Genomic DNA, 16,344 nt, shown 5'->3' with positions numbered 1-16,344 from the left:
ACACTATAGTTACTGTAATAGAACACTATAGTTACTGTAATATAACACTATAGTTACTGTAATAGAACACTATAGTTACTGTAATAGAACACTATAGTTACTGTAATAGAACACTATGGTTACAGTAATAGAACACTATAGTTACAGTAATAGAACACTATAGTTACTGTAATAGAACACTATAGTTACAGTAACAGACCACTTTAGTTACAGTAATATAACACTATAGTTACTGTAATAGAACACTATAGTTACAGTAACAGAACACTATAGTTACAGTAATAAAAAACTATAGTTACTGTAATAGAACACTATAGTTACTGTAATAGAACACTATAGTTACAGTAATAGAACACTATAGTTACAGTAATAGAACACTATAGTTACAGTATTAGAACACTATAGTTACTGTAATAGAACACTATAGTTACAGTAATAGAACACTATAGTTACTGTAATAGAACACTATAGTTACTGTAATAGAACACTATAGTTACAGTAATAGAACACTATAGTTACTGTAATAGAACACTATAGTTACAGTAATAGAACACGATAGTTACAGTAACAGACCACTTTAGTTAAAGTAATAGAACACTATCGTTACAGTAATAGAACACTATAGTTACAGTAACAGAACACTATAGTTACAGTAATAGAACACTATAGTTACAGTAATAGAACACTATAGTTACTGTAATAGAACACTATAGTTACAGTAATAGAACACTATAGTTACAGTAATAGAACACTATAGTTACATTAATAGAACACTATAGTTACAGTAACAGAACACTATAGTTACAGTAATAGAACACTATAGTTACTGTAATAGAACACTATAGTTACTGTAATAGAACACTATAGTTACTGTAATAGAACACTATAGTTACAGTAATAGAACACTATAGTTACAGTAATAGAACACTATAGTTACTGTAATAGAACACTATAGTTACAGTAACAGACCACTTTAGTTACAGTAATATAACACTATAGTTGCAGTAATAGAACACTATAGTTACTGTAATAGAACACTATAGTTACAGTAATAGAACACTATAGTTACAGTAATAGAACACTATAGTTACAGTAATAGAACACTATAGTTACTGTAATAGAACACTATAGTTACAGTAACAGACCACTTTAGTTACAGTAACAGAACACTATAGTTACAGTAATAGAACACTATAGTTACTGTAATAGAACACTATAGTTACTGTAATAGAACACTATAGTTACTGTAATAGAACACTATAGTTACAGTAATAGAACACTATAGTTACAGTAACAGAACACTATAGTTACAGTAATAGAACACTATAGTTACTGTAATAGAACACTATAGTTACTGTAATAGAACACTATAGTTACTGTAATAGAACACTATAGTTACAGTAATAGAACACTATAGTTACTGTAATAGAACACTATAGTTACTGTAATAGAACACTATAGTTACAGTAATAGAACACTATAGTTACTGTAATAGAACACTATAGTTATTGTAATAGAACACTATAGTTACAGTAATAGAACACTATAGTTACTGTAATAAAAAACTATAGTTACTGTAATAGAACACTATAGTTACTGTAATAGAACACTATAGTTACAGTAATAGAACACTATAGTTACTGTAATAGAACACTATAGTTACAGTAATAGAACACTATAGTTACAGTAATAGAACACTATAGTTACAGTAATAGAACACTATAGTTACAGTATTAGAACACTATAGTTACAGTAATAGAACACTATAGTTACTGTAATAGAACACTATAGTTACAGTAATAGAACACTATAGTTACAGTAATAGAACACTATAGTTACTGTAATAGAACACTATAGTTACAGTAATAGAACACTATAGTTACTGTAATAGAACACTATAGTTATTGTAATAGAACACTATAGTTATTGTAATAGAACACTATAGTTACTGTAATAGAACACTATAGTTATTGTAATAGAACACTATAGTTACAGTAATAGAACACTATAGTTACTGTAATAGAACACTATAGTTACAGTAATAGAACAATATAGTTACAGTAATAGAACACTATAGTTACAGTAACAGAACACTATAGTTACAGTAATAGAACACTATAGTTACTGTAATAGAACACTATAGTTACAGTAACAGACCACTTTAGTTACAGTAACAGAACACTATAGTTACAGTAATAGAACACTATAGTTACTGTAATAGAACACTATAGTTACTGTAATAGAACACTATAGTTACTGTAATAGAACACTATAGTTACAGTAATAGAACACTATAGTTACAGTAACAGAACACTATAGTTACAGTAATAGAACACTATAGTTACTGTAATAGAACACTATAGTTACTGTAATAGAACACTATAGTTACTGTAATAGAACACTATAGTTACAGTAATAGAACACTATAGTTACTGTAATAGAACACTATAGTTACTGTAATAGAACACTATAGTTACAGTAATAGAACACTATAGTTACTGTAATAGAACACTATAGTTATTGTAATAGAACACTATAGTTACAGTAATAGAACACTATAGTTACTGTAATAAAAAACTATAGTTACTGTAATAGAACACTATAGTTACTGTAATAGAACACTATAGTTACAGTAATAGAACACTATAGTTACTGTAATAGAACACTATAGTTACAGTAATAGAACACTATAGTTACAGTAATAGAACACTATAGTTACAGTATTAGAACACTATAGTTACAGTAATAGAACACTATAGTTACTGTAATAGAACACTATAGTTACAGTAATAGAACACTATAGTTACAGTAATAGAACACTATAGTTACTGTAATAGAACACTATAGTTACAGTAATAGAACACTATAGTTACTGTAATAGAACACTATAGTTACAGTAATAGAACACTATAGTTACAGTAATAGAACACTATAGTTACAGTAATATAACACTATAGTTACAGTAACAGAACACTATAGTTACAGTAATAGAACACTATAGTTACTGTAATAGAACACTATAGTTACAGTAATAGAACACTATAGTTACAGTATTAGAACACTATAGTTACAGTAATAGAACACTATAGTTACTGTAATAGAACACTATAGTTACAGTAATAGAACACTATAGTTACTGTAATAGAACACTATAGTTACAGTAATAGAACACGATAGTTACAGTAACAGACCACTTTAGTTAAAGTAATAGAACACTATCGTTACAGTAATAGAACACTATAGTTACAGTAACAGAACACTATAGTTACAGTAATAGAACACTATAGTTACAGTAATAGAACACTATAGTTACAGTATTAGAACACTATAGTTACAGTAATAGAACACTATAGAGACAGTAATAGAACACTATAGTTACTGTAATAGAACACTATAGTTACAGTAATAGAACACTATAGTTACAGTAATAGAACACTATAGTTACAGTAATAGAACACTATAGTTACTGTAATAGAACACTATAGTTACAGTAACAGACCACTTTAGTTACAGTAACAGAACACTATAGTTACAGTAATAGAACACTATAGTTACTGTAATAGAACACTATAGTTACTGTAATAGAACACTATAGTTACTGTAATAGAACACTATAGTTACAGTAATAGAACACTATAGTTACAGTAACAGAACACTATAGTTACAGTAATAGAACACTATAGTTACTGTAATAGAACACTATAGTTACTGTAATAGAACACTATAGTTACTGTAATAGAACACTATAGTTACAGTAATAGAACACTATAGTTACTGTAATAGAACACTATAGTTACTGTAATAGAACACTATAGTTACAGTAATAGAACACTATAGTTACTGTAATAGAACACTATAGTTATTGTAATAGAACACTATAGTTACAGTAATAGAACACTATAGTTACTGTAATAAAAAACTATAGTTACTGTAATAGAACACTATAGTTACTGTAATAGAACACTATAGTTACAGTAATAGAACACTATAGTTACTGTAATAGAACACTATAGTTACAGTAATAGAACACTATAGTTACAGTAATAGAACACTATAGTTACAGTAATAGAACACTATAGTTACAGTATTAGAACACTATAGTTACAGTAATAGAACACTATAGTTACTGTAATAGAACACTATAGTTACAGTAATAGAACACTATAGTTACAGTAATAGAACACTATAGTTACTGTAATAGAACACTATAGTTACAGTAATAGAACACTATAGTTACTGTAATAGAACACTATAGTTATTGTAATAGAACACTATAGTTATTGTAATAGAACACTATAGTTACTGTAATAGAACACTATAGTTATTGTAATAGAACACTATAGTTACAGTAATAGAACACTATAGTTACTGTAATAGAACACTATAGTTACAGTAATAGAACAATATAGTTACAGTAATAGAACACTATAGTTACAGTAACAGAACACTATAGTTACAGTAATAGAACACTATAGTTACTGTAATAGAACACTATAGTTACAGTAACAGACCACTTTAGTTACAGTAACAGAACACTATAGTTACAGTAATAGAACACTATAGTTACTGTAATAGAACACTATAGTTACTGTAATAGAACACTATAGTTACTGTAATAGAACACTATAGTTACAGTAATAGAACACTATAGTTACAGTAACAGAACACTATAGTTACAGTAATAGAACACTATAGTTACTGTAATAGAACACTATAGTTACTGTAATAGAACACTATAGTTACTGTAATAGAACACTATAGTTACAGTAATAGAACACTATAGTTACTGTAATAGAACACTATAGTTACTGTAATAGAACACTATAGTTACAGTAATAGAACACTATAGTTACTGTAATAGAACACTATAGTTATTGTAATAGAACACTATAGTTACAGTAATAGAACACTATAGTTACTGTAATAAAAAACTATAGTTACTGTAATAGAACACTATAGTTACTGTAATAGAACACTATAGTTACAGTAATAGAACACTATAGTTACTGTAATAGAACACTATAGTTACAGTAATAGAACACTATAGTTACAGTAATAGAACACTATAGTTACAGTATTAGAACACTATAGTTACAGTAATAGAACACTATAGTTACTGTAATAGAACACTATAGTTACAGTAATAGAACACTATAGTTACAGTAATAGAACACTATAGTTACTGTAATAGAACACTATAGTTACAGTAATAGAACACTATAGTTACTGTAATAGAACACTATAGTTACAGTAATAGAACACTATAGTTACAGTAATAGAACACTATAGTTACAGTAATATAACACTATAGTTACAGTAACAGAACACTATAGTTACAGTAATAGAACACTATAGTTACTGTAATAGAACACTATAGTTACAGTAATAGAACACTATAGTTACAGTATTAGAACACTATAGTTACAGTAATAGAACACTATAGTTACTGTAATAGAACACTATAGTTACAGTAATAGAACACTATAGTTACTGTAATAGAACACTATAGTTACAGTAATAGAACACGATAGTTACAGTAACAGACCACTTTAGTTAAAGTAATAGAACACTATCGTTACAGTAATAGAACACTATAGTTACAGTAACAGAACACTATAGTTACAGTAATAGAACACTATAGTTACAGTAATAGAACACTATAGTTACAGTATTAGAACACTATAGTTACAGTAATAGAACACTATAGTTACAGTAATAGAACACTATAGTTACTGTAATAGAACACTATAGTTACAGTAATAGAACACTATAGTTACTGTAATAGAACACTATAGTTACAGTAATAGAACACTATAGTTACAGTAATAGAACACTATAGTTACAGTAACAGAACACTATAGTTACTGTAATATAACACTATAGTTACAGTAATATAACACTATAGTTACAGTAACAGAACACTATAGTTACAGTAATAGAACACTATAGTTACAGTAATAGAACACTATAGTTACAGTAACATAACACTATAGTTACAGTAATAGAACACTATAGTTACAGTAATAGAACACTATAGTTACAGTAACAGAACACTATAGTTACAGTAATAGAACACTATAGTTACAGTAATAGAACACTATAGTTACAGTAATAGAACACTATAGTTACAGTAATAGAACACTATAGTTACAGTAATAGAACACTATAGTTACAGTAACAGAACACTATAGTTACAGTAATAGAACACTATAGTTACAGTAATAGAACACTATAGTTACTGTAATAGAACACTATAGTTACAGTAATAGAACACTATAGTTACAGTAACAGAACACTATAGTTACAGTAATAGAACACTATAGTTACTGTAATAGAACACTATAGTTACAGTAATAGAACACTATAGTTACAGTAATAGAACACTATAGTTACAGTAACAGAACACTATAGTTACAGTAATAGAACACTATAGTTACAGTAATAGAACACTATAATTACAGTAATAGAACACTATAGTTACAGTAATAGAACATTATAGTTACTGTAATAGAACATTATAGTAGATATACAGTAATAGAACACTATAGTTACAGTAATAGAACACTATAGTTACTGTAATAGAACATTATAGTTACAGTAATAGAACACTATAGTTACAGTAATAGAACACTATAGTAGATATACAGTAATAGAACACTATAGTTACTGTAATAGAACATTATAGTTACAGTAATAGAACACTATAGTTACAGTAATAGAACATTATAGTAGATATACAGTAATAGAACACTATAGTTACAGTAACAGAACACTATAGTTACAGTAATAGAACACTATAGTTACAGTAACAGAACACTATAGTTACAGTAATAGAACACTATAGTTACAGTAATAGAACACTATAATTACAGTAATAGAACACTATAGTTACAGTAATAGAACATTATAGTTACTGTAATAGAACATTATAGTAGATATACAGTAATAGAACACTATAGTTACAGTAATAGAACATTATAGTTACTGTAATAGAACATTATAGTAGATATACAGTAACAGAACACTATAGTTACAGTAATAGAACACTATAGTTACAGTAATAGAACACTATAGTTACTGTAATAGAACACTATAGTTACTGTAATAGAACACTATAGTTACTGTAATAGAACACTATAATTACAGTAATAGAACAGTATAGTTACAGTAATAGAACACTATAGTTACTGTAATAGAACATTATAGTTACTGTAATAGAACACTATAGTTACAGTAATAGAACACTATAGTTACAGTAATAGAACACTATAGTTACTGTAATAGAACATTATAGTTACTGTAATAGAACACTATAGTTACTGTAATAGAACATTATAGTTACAGTAATAGAACACTATAGTTACTGTAATAGAACATTATAGTAGATATACAGTAATAGAACACTATAGTTACTGTAATAGAACATTATAGTTACTGTAATAGAACACTATAATTACAGTAATAGAACAGTATAGTTACAGTAATAGAACACTATAGTTACTGTAATAGAACACTATAGTTACAGTAATAGAACAGTATAGTTACAGTAATAGAACACTATAGTTACTGTAATAGAACATTATAGTAGATATACAGTAATAGAACACTATAGTTACAGTAATAGAACACTATAGTTACTGTAATAGAACATTATAGTTACTGTAATAGAACACTATAGTTACAGTAATAGAACACTATAGTTACAGTAATAGAACACTATAGTTACAGTAATAGAACAGTATAGTTACAGTAATAGAACACTATAGTTACTGTAATAGAACATTATAGTAGATATACAGTAATAGAACACTATAGTTACTGTAATAGAACATTATAGTTACTGTAATAGAACACTATAATTACAGTAATAGAACAGTATAGTTACAGTAATAGAACACTATAGTTACTGTAATAGAACACTATAATTACAGTAATAGAACAGTATAGTTACAGTAATAGAACACTATAGTTACTGTAATAGAACATTATAGTTACTGTAATAGAACACTATAGTTACAGTAATAGAACACTATAGTTACAGTAATAGAACACTATAGTTACTGTAATAGAACACTATAGTTACAGTAATAGAACACTATAGTTACAGTAATAGAACAGTATAGTTACAGTAATAGAACACTATAGTTACTGTAATAGAACATTATAGTAGATATACAGTAATAGAACACTATAGTTACTGTAATAGAACATTATAGTTACTGTAATAGAACACTATAATTACAGTAATAGAACAGTATAGTTACAGTAATAGAACACTATAGTTACTGTAATAGAACATTATAGTTACTGTAATAGAACACTATAGTTACAGTAATAGAACACTGTAGTTACAGTAATAGAACACTATAGTTACAGTAATAGAACATTATAGTAGAGATACAGTAATAGAACACTATAGTTACAGTAATAGAACACTATAGTTACTGTAATAGAACACTATAGTTACTGTAATAGAACACTATAGTTACTGTAATAGAACACTATAGTTACAGTAATAGAACACTATAGTTACTGTAATAGAACACTATAGTTACAGTAACAGAACACTATAGTTACAGTAATAGAACACTATAGTTACAGTAATATAACACTATAGTTACAGTAATAGAACACTATAGTTACAGTAACAGAACACTATAGTTACAGTAATATAACACTATAGTTACAGTAATAGAACATTATAATTACAGTAATAGAACACTATAGTTACAGTAATAGAACATTATAGTTACAGTAATAGAGGGAATTAAGTAATGTCTGATAATGTAATTCTAAATGCAAGTATATTTAATTACATGAATGGATACAGGGCATAACTTTTAAGTTACAAGCCGTTAACACGCGATACAAGGCATTATTCTTAGCATGGTCAGAGAGGGAGACATCGAAACCATTGGTTGTGCCATGGTCCATTGTTCCTGGGAGAGAGAGTAGCTATCTCACCACAGCAGGTCAGGAACACAGACGATAGAGAACAATGAGACCCTTTTGTAAGCATCTGAGTTGTTGACCAATAGTATTACTGTAAAGTTAACCTCCAATCAGATATCAGACCTACATGTTGTAACTTCTGCTTCTCAGAGGGGAGACAATGGGGACTGGAGAGATCAACACAATGGGAGCTGGAGAGATCAACACAATGGGGACTGGTGAGATCAACACAATGGGAGCTGGAGAGATCAACACAATGGGGACTGGAGAGATCAACACAATGGGGACTGGAGAGATCAACACAATGGGGACTGGAGAGATTAACACAATGGGGACTTGAGAGATTAACACAATGGGGACTGGAGAGATCAACACAATGGGGACTGGAGAGATCAACACAATGGGGACTGGAGAGATCAACACAATGGGGACTGGAGAGATCAACACAATGGGGACTGGAGAGATCAACACAATGGGGACTGGAGAGATCAACACAATGGGGACTGGAGAGATCAACACAATGGGGACTGGAGAGATTAACACAATGGGGACTGGAGAGATTAACACAATGGGGACTGGAGAGATTAACACAATGGGGACTGGAGAGATTAACACAATGGGGACTGGAGAGATTAACACAATGGGGACTGGAGAGATTAACACAATGGGGACTGGAGAGATTAACACAATGGGGACTGGAGAGATCAACACAATGGGGACTGGTGAGATCTACACAATGGGGACTGGAGAGATTAACACAATGGGGACTGGAGAGATCAACACAATGGGGACTGGAGAGATCAACACAATGGGGACTGGTGAGATCTACACAATGGGGACTGGAGAGATTAACACAATGGGGACTGGAGAGATTAACACAATGGGGACTGGAGAGATTAACACAATGGGGACTGGAGAGATCAACACAATGGGGACTGGAGAGATTAACACAATGGGGACTGGAGAGATTAACACAATGGGGACTGGAGAGATTAACACAATGGGGACTGGAGAGATCAACACAATGGGGGCTGGTGAGATTGCTGGTAAATTTCTTCAACAAATGATCAGGTCTATTATTAACCATTCATTAGTACTGGGAAGGAAACACAGCCTCTTTGTTTAAGTCTTAAAATAATCCTTTAGTAATACAATGGTAGGCAGAAGTTGGTACAGAGTACAGTTTAACAGTATATGATAGCTCTCCCCAGGTTCTGCAAAATGTCTAAGGCATCCTGTAACTCATATAGCCTCCCCGATCCCCCTTGCGTGACTTTCCCTGGCAACAACAACCATCTTATCAGCAATTAAAAGCTCAGAAGTGGGTTTGACAGAAACTTGACCTTTCATCAGTATAGAGTCATAACAAGGTGAACGAGTCCAAGCATCTTCTGACAGGTGGCTGGTTTCATCAGGTCTGTAGCGGCCTTGTGTTCTCAGAAAACCAGACAACCACGGTGGGATCCAGACAGGAGGCGTCTGAACGTAGACGCCTTCTGATGGTGTCTGAAGGGCAAAACACTCAAAAACAGGTTTTAACACACACACACACACACACAGAGATCTCCTGAAGAGGAGACCTTACAGTTTATCGTACAAGGCCTTGGTTTAACCCTCTTCATTCCCCCCCTTTGAGGCCACCAGGCCTCAACAAAAGCAAAGCAACTCAAGCATAGTATTTATAAGAAACATCCATAAAAGGTGCATTAGATTTCAAACGATCCTCAGGAGATTGAGGATGGAAATAAGGGCCAAGGGGATGAGGAACATGAAGGATAAACATGTCTGGCAGCATAACCTTATGAAGTACTGATTTGCCAGCTGCACAGATGCACATTAACAGAACGATCAGTGAGAGCTGTAATGGAACCAGAATGGAAAACAACTTAAATCCAAAATGTCCTAGTTTATCTTTCAGCCACCCAAACGGGAAGCAGGAGTCTTCTCCCGTGGACGGTGTAGGTGTCAGCCAACTGTGTTATTTCTTTTAAACTCTCGGTCATATTATCAGAGGAGTCAGGGAGATGCATAGCACATTCAGTGGGGGGAAATAGAATTTAGGGCCCTGCAGTACCCCCCCCCCCCCCCCCCCCCCTTATCCAGGATGCAGTCTAATGCCGGGCTATACCTGACTGTAACAGCTTTAAGACTCTGATCATCAGTAGAAAGAAGGACAAAACCAGCAATAGTCAAATTCATAAGGGCCTGTATGGAGTAGGTGATGTTGTTAATTCAATCACTTACAACAATTGATCCTAACAACTGACTCTGACTCTGAGGGTTTTTCAAAACGACTACATATGAACCTCTAGGCGTGGCTCGTCTACTCAGGTTTTTAGACCATGTTTACCCTTTTGATTACTGGTTTTCAATTGGTTCCCCTGGATCTCTACTCCTCCGAGCAGAACCTGCTGGTGCAGAGTAAGAAGCACCAAAAACATGTACCTTAAAGGTTTACCCCAAGTTCTGTTTTTAACAATGTGAGCGTAATGTTCATGTGTAACAACATCAGGGTCTGGTTGTATACTCTTACCTGTTAGAATGGTTGTGACGTCTCCTGGTAGTGTGAGGGGAGACAATGGGGGCTGTGAGAGATGGGCTGTGGCGTCTCCTGACAGTGTGAGGGGAGACAATGGGGGCTGTGAAGTCTCCTGGCAGTGTGAGGGGAGACAATAGGGGTTGTGACGTCTTCTGGCAGTGTGAGGGGAGACAATGGGGGCTGTGACGTCTCCTGGCAGTGTGAGGGGAGACAATGGGGGCTGTGAGAAATGGGCTGTGAGAGATGGGTGTGAGAGATGGGTTGTGAGAGATGGGCTGTGAGAGATGGGCTATGAGAGATGGGGTGTGAGAGATGGACTGTGAGAGATGGGGTTTCAGAGATGGGCTGTGAGAGATGGGCTGTGAGAGATGGGCTGTGAGAGATGGGCTGTGAGAGATTGGGTGTCAGAGATGGGGTGTCAGAGATGGGGTGTGAGAGATGGGCTGTGAGAGATGGGCTTTGAGAGATGGGCTGTGAGAGATTGGGTGTCAGAGATGGGGTGTCAGAGATGGGCTGTGAGAGATGGGCTGTGAGAGATGACCTGGTACGGACCCATCCATCAGAGGTGGTTCCATTTCCTCTTCTGGACCTACACTGCTGTGGGTGTCGCTGTGATGACCTGGTACGGACCCATCCATCAGGGGTGGTTCCATTTCCTCTTCTGGACCCTCACTGCTGTGGGTGTCGCTGTGATGACCTGGTACGGGCCCATCCATTAGGGGTGGTTCCATTTCCTCTTCTGGACCTACACTGCTGTGGGTGTCGCTGTGATGACCTGGTACGGACCCATCCATCAGGGGTGGTTCCATTTCCTCTTCTGGACCTTCAGCTTGATCCATTCTCCAACGTCAACAGCTAGGCTGTCTGGGTCACCCTGTTCTGGAACTTCCTAGGCCTTCCTGTATTGGGAATGCAAAGACCTAGGGTTAGTTCCTTCATATATTTACTCAAATCATCATCGAGTAAGGTCAGGTCAGTCAGTTTTGGAATCAGTGGTCTGTGTAAAGGAACGTTCATTGGGCGGCCAGTTAAGAGCTCATGTAGGCTAAGCTGTTCTGCTATTTATACTATTGCGCATTTTCATCAAGACTAAGGGGAGACACTCTACCCATGACTTCCCTGTGGAGTGGCATGCTTTGGCAAGCCCCCCTCTTATGGTTTGATTAGCCCTCTCAGTAATCCCGTTACTTTGTGGGTGGTAGATACAAACAAACTTCTGATCTATCCCCACTTGTGCAACCACATCTCCCGTGAAATGTGTGTCATTGTCTGCGGAAAGAACTTCCCGGAATATCAAATCTAGGGATAATTTCTATTACCAAAACTTTTGCTACTGTTTCAGCATCACAGTGCATAGTTGGAAATGCTTCAACCCACCCGCTAAAGCAGTCAATTATTACCAGGCAGTATCTCTTTCTTTTCTTTCGTTTATGAAATCCATAGCTAAATGGGTGAACGGGCCGGCCGGCGCTGGAAATTTCCCTGGGCTTCAGGGGGGCACCCTTACCAATGTTGTATTGCATGTGTGTTTTGCAAATTTCAATCAGATATGGACAAAACCAGGTTTCCGAAATTAGTCTTAATATCTCCCCCCTTGGCGCATAGGCGATACACAGAGGAGACAAGAGGCAGAGGCAGAACTGGTTTGCCAGAGAGTGATTGCCTCCACAGGCCATCCGGTCGTCTGGAACAGCCTCTAGACTTCCACACAGGCTGATTAAGTGCATCTGCAGCCTGGTGTTGGTCCAGATCACTGATTTCAGACGTGCACAGGGAGGCAAGCATAACAGCATGAGTATGGCAGAGAGAAGCAGCATTCTTAGCAGCAGCAGCTCATTGCCCAAACTAACGCTGTCAGTCTTACCTGTGAGGGCTCGAACCTCAAGAACAGGCAACTGGGCAGGAAGCAACATGGCTTCAAGCAGGGCTTCAATCTGTATACGATTTTTAATAGGGGTACCAGACTCGTTAACAAAGCCTCTACCTTTCCAAACCCCCTTCCAAGACAGGCAAACGCCAATGGCTTATGCAGAGTCAGAGTAAATGTTAACCTTCAAACCATTACCTAATTTACATGCTTCAGTAAGTGCTAGAAGCTCAGCTGAGCAATGTTCAGGCAAGGGGCTGTTCAATCAACAATGACCTATCCAGTGAGACTATACCAAACCAATCAACAATGACCTATCCAGTGAGACCATACCAAACCAACCAACAATGACCTATCCAGTGAGACCATACCAAACCAATCAACAATGACCTATCCAGTGAGACTATACCAAACCAACCAACAATGACCTATCCAGTGAGACTATACCAAACCAACCAACAATGACCTATCCAGTGAGACTATACCAAACCAACCAACAATGACCTATCCAGTGAGACTATACCAAACCAACCAACAATGACCTATCCAGTGAGACCATACCAAACCAATCTGCCTTTAACCAAAGCCTTTAAGAGGTCCTGGATGGCAGGAAGCTTGGCCCCAGTGATGTACTGGGCCGTATGCACTACCCTCTGTAGTGCCTTGTAGTCGGAGGACAAGCAGTTGCCATACCAGGCAGTGATGCAACCAGTCAGGATGCTCTCGATGGTGCAGCTGTAGAACTTTTCAGTCTCCTGAGGGGGAATCTGAGTTTTCGTGCCCATCTTTATCAGGATAAGGTAAGACCCAGATGCAGACCGTGACGAAGTAAAAATGTTTATTACAGCAACAGAGGGAAAAGGTACAAGACGGAAGGCTCAGGGTCAGGCAGAGGTCATTAATAGAGAAGTGGGGCAATGGTACAGGACAGCAGGCTGGCTCAGGATCAGTGGCAGGCAGAGTGGTGCGGGGGGCAGGCTCAGGGTCAGTGGCAAGCAGAGTGGTGCGGAGGGCAGGCTCAGGATCAGTGGCAGGCAGAGTGGTGCGGGGGGCAGGCTCAGGGTCAGGACAGGCAGAGTGGTGCGGAGGGCAGGCTCAGGGTCAGTGGCAGGCAGAGTGGTGCGGAGGGCAGGCTCAGGGTCAGGACAGGCAGTGTGGTGCAGAGGGCAGGCTCAGGGTCAGTGGCAGGCAGAGTGGTGCGGAGGGCAGGCTCAGGGTCAGGACAGGCAGAGTGGTGCGGAGGGCAGGCTCAAGTTCAGGACAGGCATAGTGGTGCGGAGGGCAGGCTCAGGGTCAGGACAGGTAGAGTGGTGCGGAGGGCAGGGTCAGGACAGGCAGAGTGGTGCGGAGGGCAGGCTCAGGGTCAGGACAGGCAGAGTGTCAAAACCAGGAGGATGAGAAAAGAGAGACTGGGGAAAAGCATGAGCTGATACAAAACTGCTGGTTGAAAAAATAGGTATGAAACAAGGGATAATGGGGAAGATGGGCGACACGTGGAGGGTGGTGGAGACAAGCACAAAGACAGGTGAAACAGATCAGGGACAGTACACCCCCCGTCTCTACACAACCTGGTTGAGCCGGCGCTGGAACTCAGAGATGAGGCCTGGTTCCAGGATGTCCCTGGCGGAGACCCAGTTTTAAGGCTGTGGGTAACTGGTGAAAGGAGTCAGGCGCAGGAGAGCTGAGATGTGTGGATAAGGTATTTAATTCAAGAAAAAACACCAGTACAAACACAATACTAAGGTGCAGGAAAAATACCAGTACCACGAAACAAACGGGCGTAACAACAAAACCCGGCAACAATAATATCAGCCGTCAGGTAAAGCCTTAAAATAAAACAAAACATAGGGGAAACCAGAGGGTTGAATAAATAATGAACTTCGGCGGAAGTCGTGACAGTACCCCCTCTTGACGTGCGACTCTAGCAGCGCGCCGAACCCGGCCTCGGGGACGAGGCGCAGGGAGATCCGGATGGAAACTGTGGAAATCTCGCAGCATCGAAAGGTCCAATATGTCCTCCACCGGCACCCAGCATTTCTCCTCCGGACCGTACCCATCCCACTCCACGAGGTACTGAAGGCCCCTCGCCCAACGCCCCCCTCCAGTATGGATCGGACTGCATATGCTGGGGCCCCCTCGATGTCCAGGGGGGGCGGAGGAACCTCCCGCACCTCAGACTCCTGGAGTGGACCAGCTACCACCAGCCTGAGGAGAGACACATGGAACGAGGCGGTAACACGGTAATCTGGGGGAAGCTGTAAACTGTAACAAACCTTGTTCACTCTCCTCAGGACTGTGAATGGCCCCACAAACCGCAGACAAAGCTTCCGGCAGGGTAGGCGGTGGGGCAGGTTTCGGGTCGAGAGCCAGACCCTGACTGCGGTGGCGGTCTGCGCTGGCTTTCTGACGCCTCACTGCCAGCTGAAGGTGCACATGAGCGGCGTCCCAGGTCTCCTCAGCGAGCTTAAACCAGTCGTCCACCGCAGGAGCCTCGATCTGGCTCTGATGCCACGGCGCCAGAACCGGCTGATACCCCAGTACGCATTGGAAAGGGGAGAGGTTGGTAGAGGAGTGGCGGAGTGAGTCCTGGGCAATCTCTGCCCAGGGTATGAATGCCGCCCACTCCCCCGGCCGGTCCTGGCATTAAGACCGCAGAAACCTACCCACATCCTGGTTTACTCTCTCCCCCTGCCCATTACTCTTGGTGTGAAAACCTGAGGTGAGGCTGACCGAGACCCCCAGACATTCCATGAACGCCCTCCAGACCCTTGACGTGAATTGGGGACCTCGATCAGATACAATGTCCTCAGGCACCCCGTAGTGCCGGAAGATGTGTGAGAACAGGGCCGTAGGGAGACCGGGCAAAGGGAGGAGACGGCAGGACTTAGAAAACTGATCCACAACGACCAGGATCGTGGTGCAACCCTGTGAGGGAAGCTGATCCGTCAGAAAATCCACCGACAGGTGCGACCACGGCCGTTGTGGA

Source organism: Oncorhynchus mykiss, chromosome 18 (genome assembly GCF_057628025.1).
Source record: "Oncorhynchus mykiss isolate SJ-2025 chromosome 18, ASM5762802v1, whole genome shotgun sequence".
Classification (NCBI taxonomy): Eukaryota; Metazoa; Chordata; class Actinopteri; order Salmoniformes; family Salmonidae; genus Oncorhynchus; species Oncorhynchus mykiss.
The sequence above is the reverse complement of the archived record's forward strand: the minus strand, read 5'-3'. Positions refer to the sequence as shown.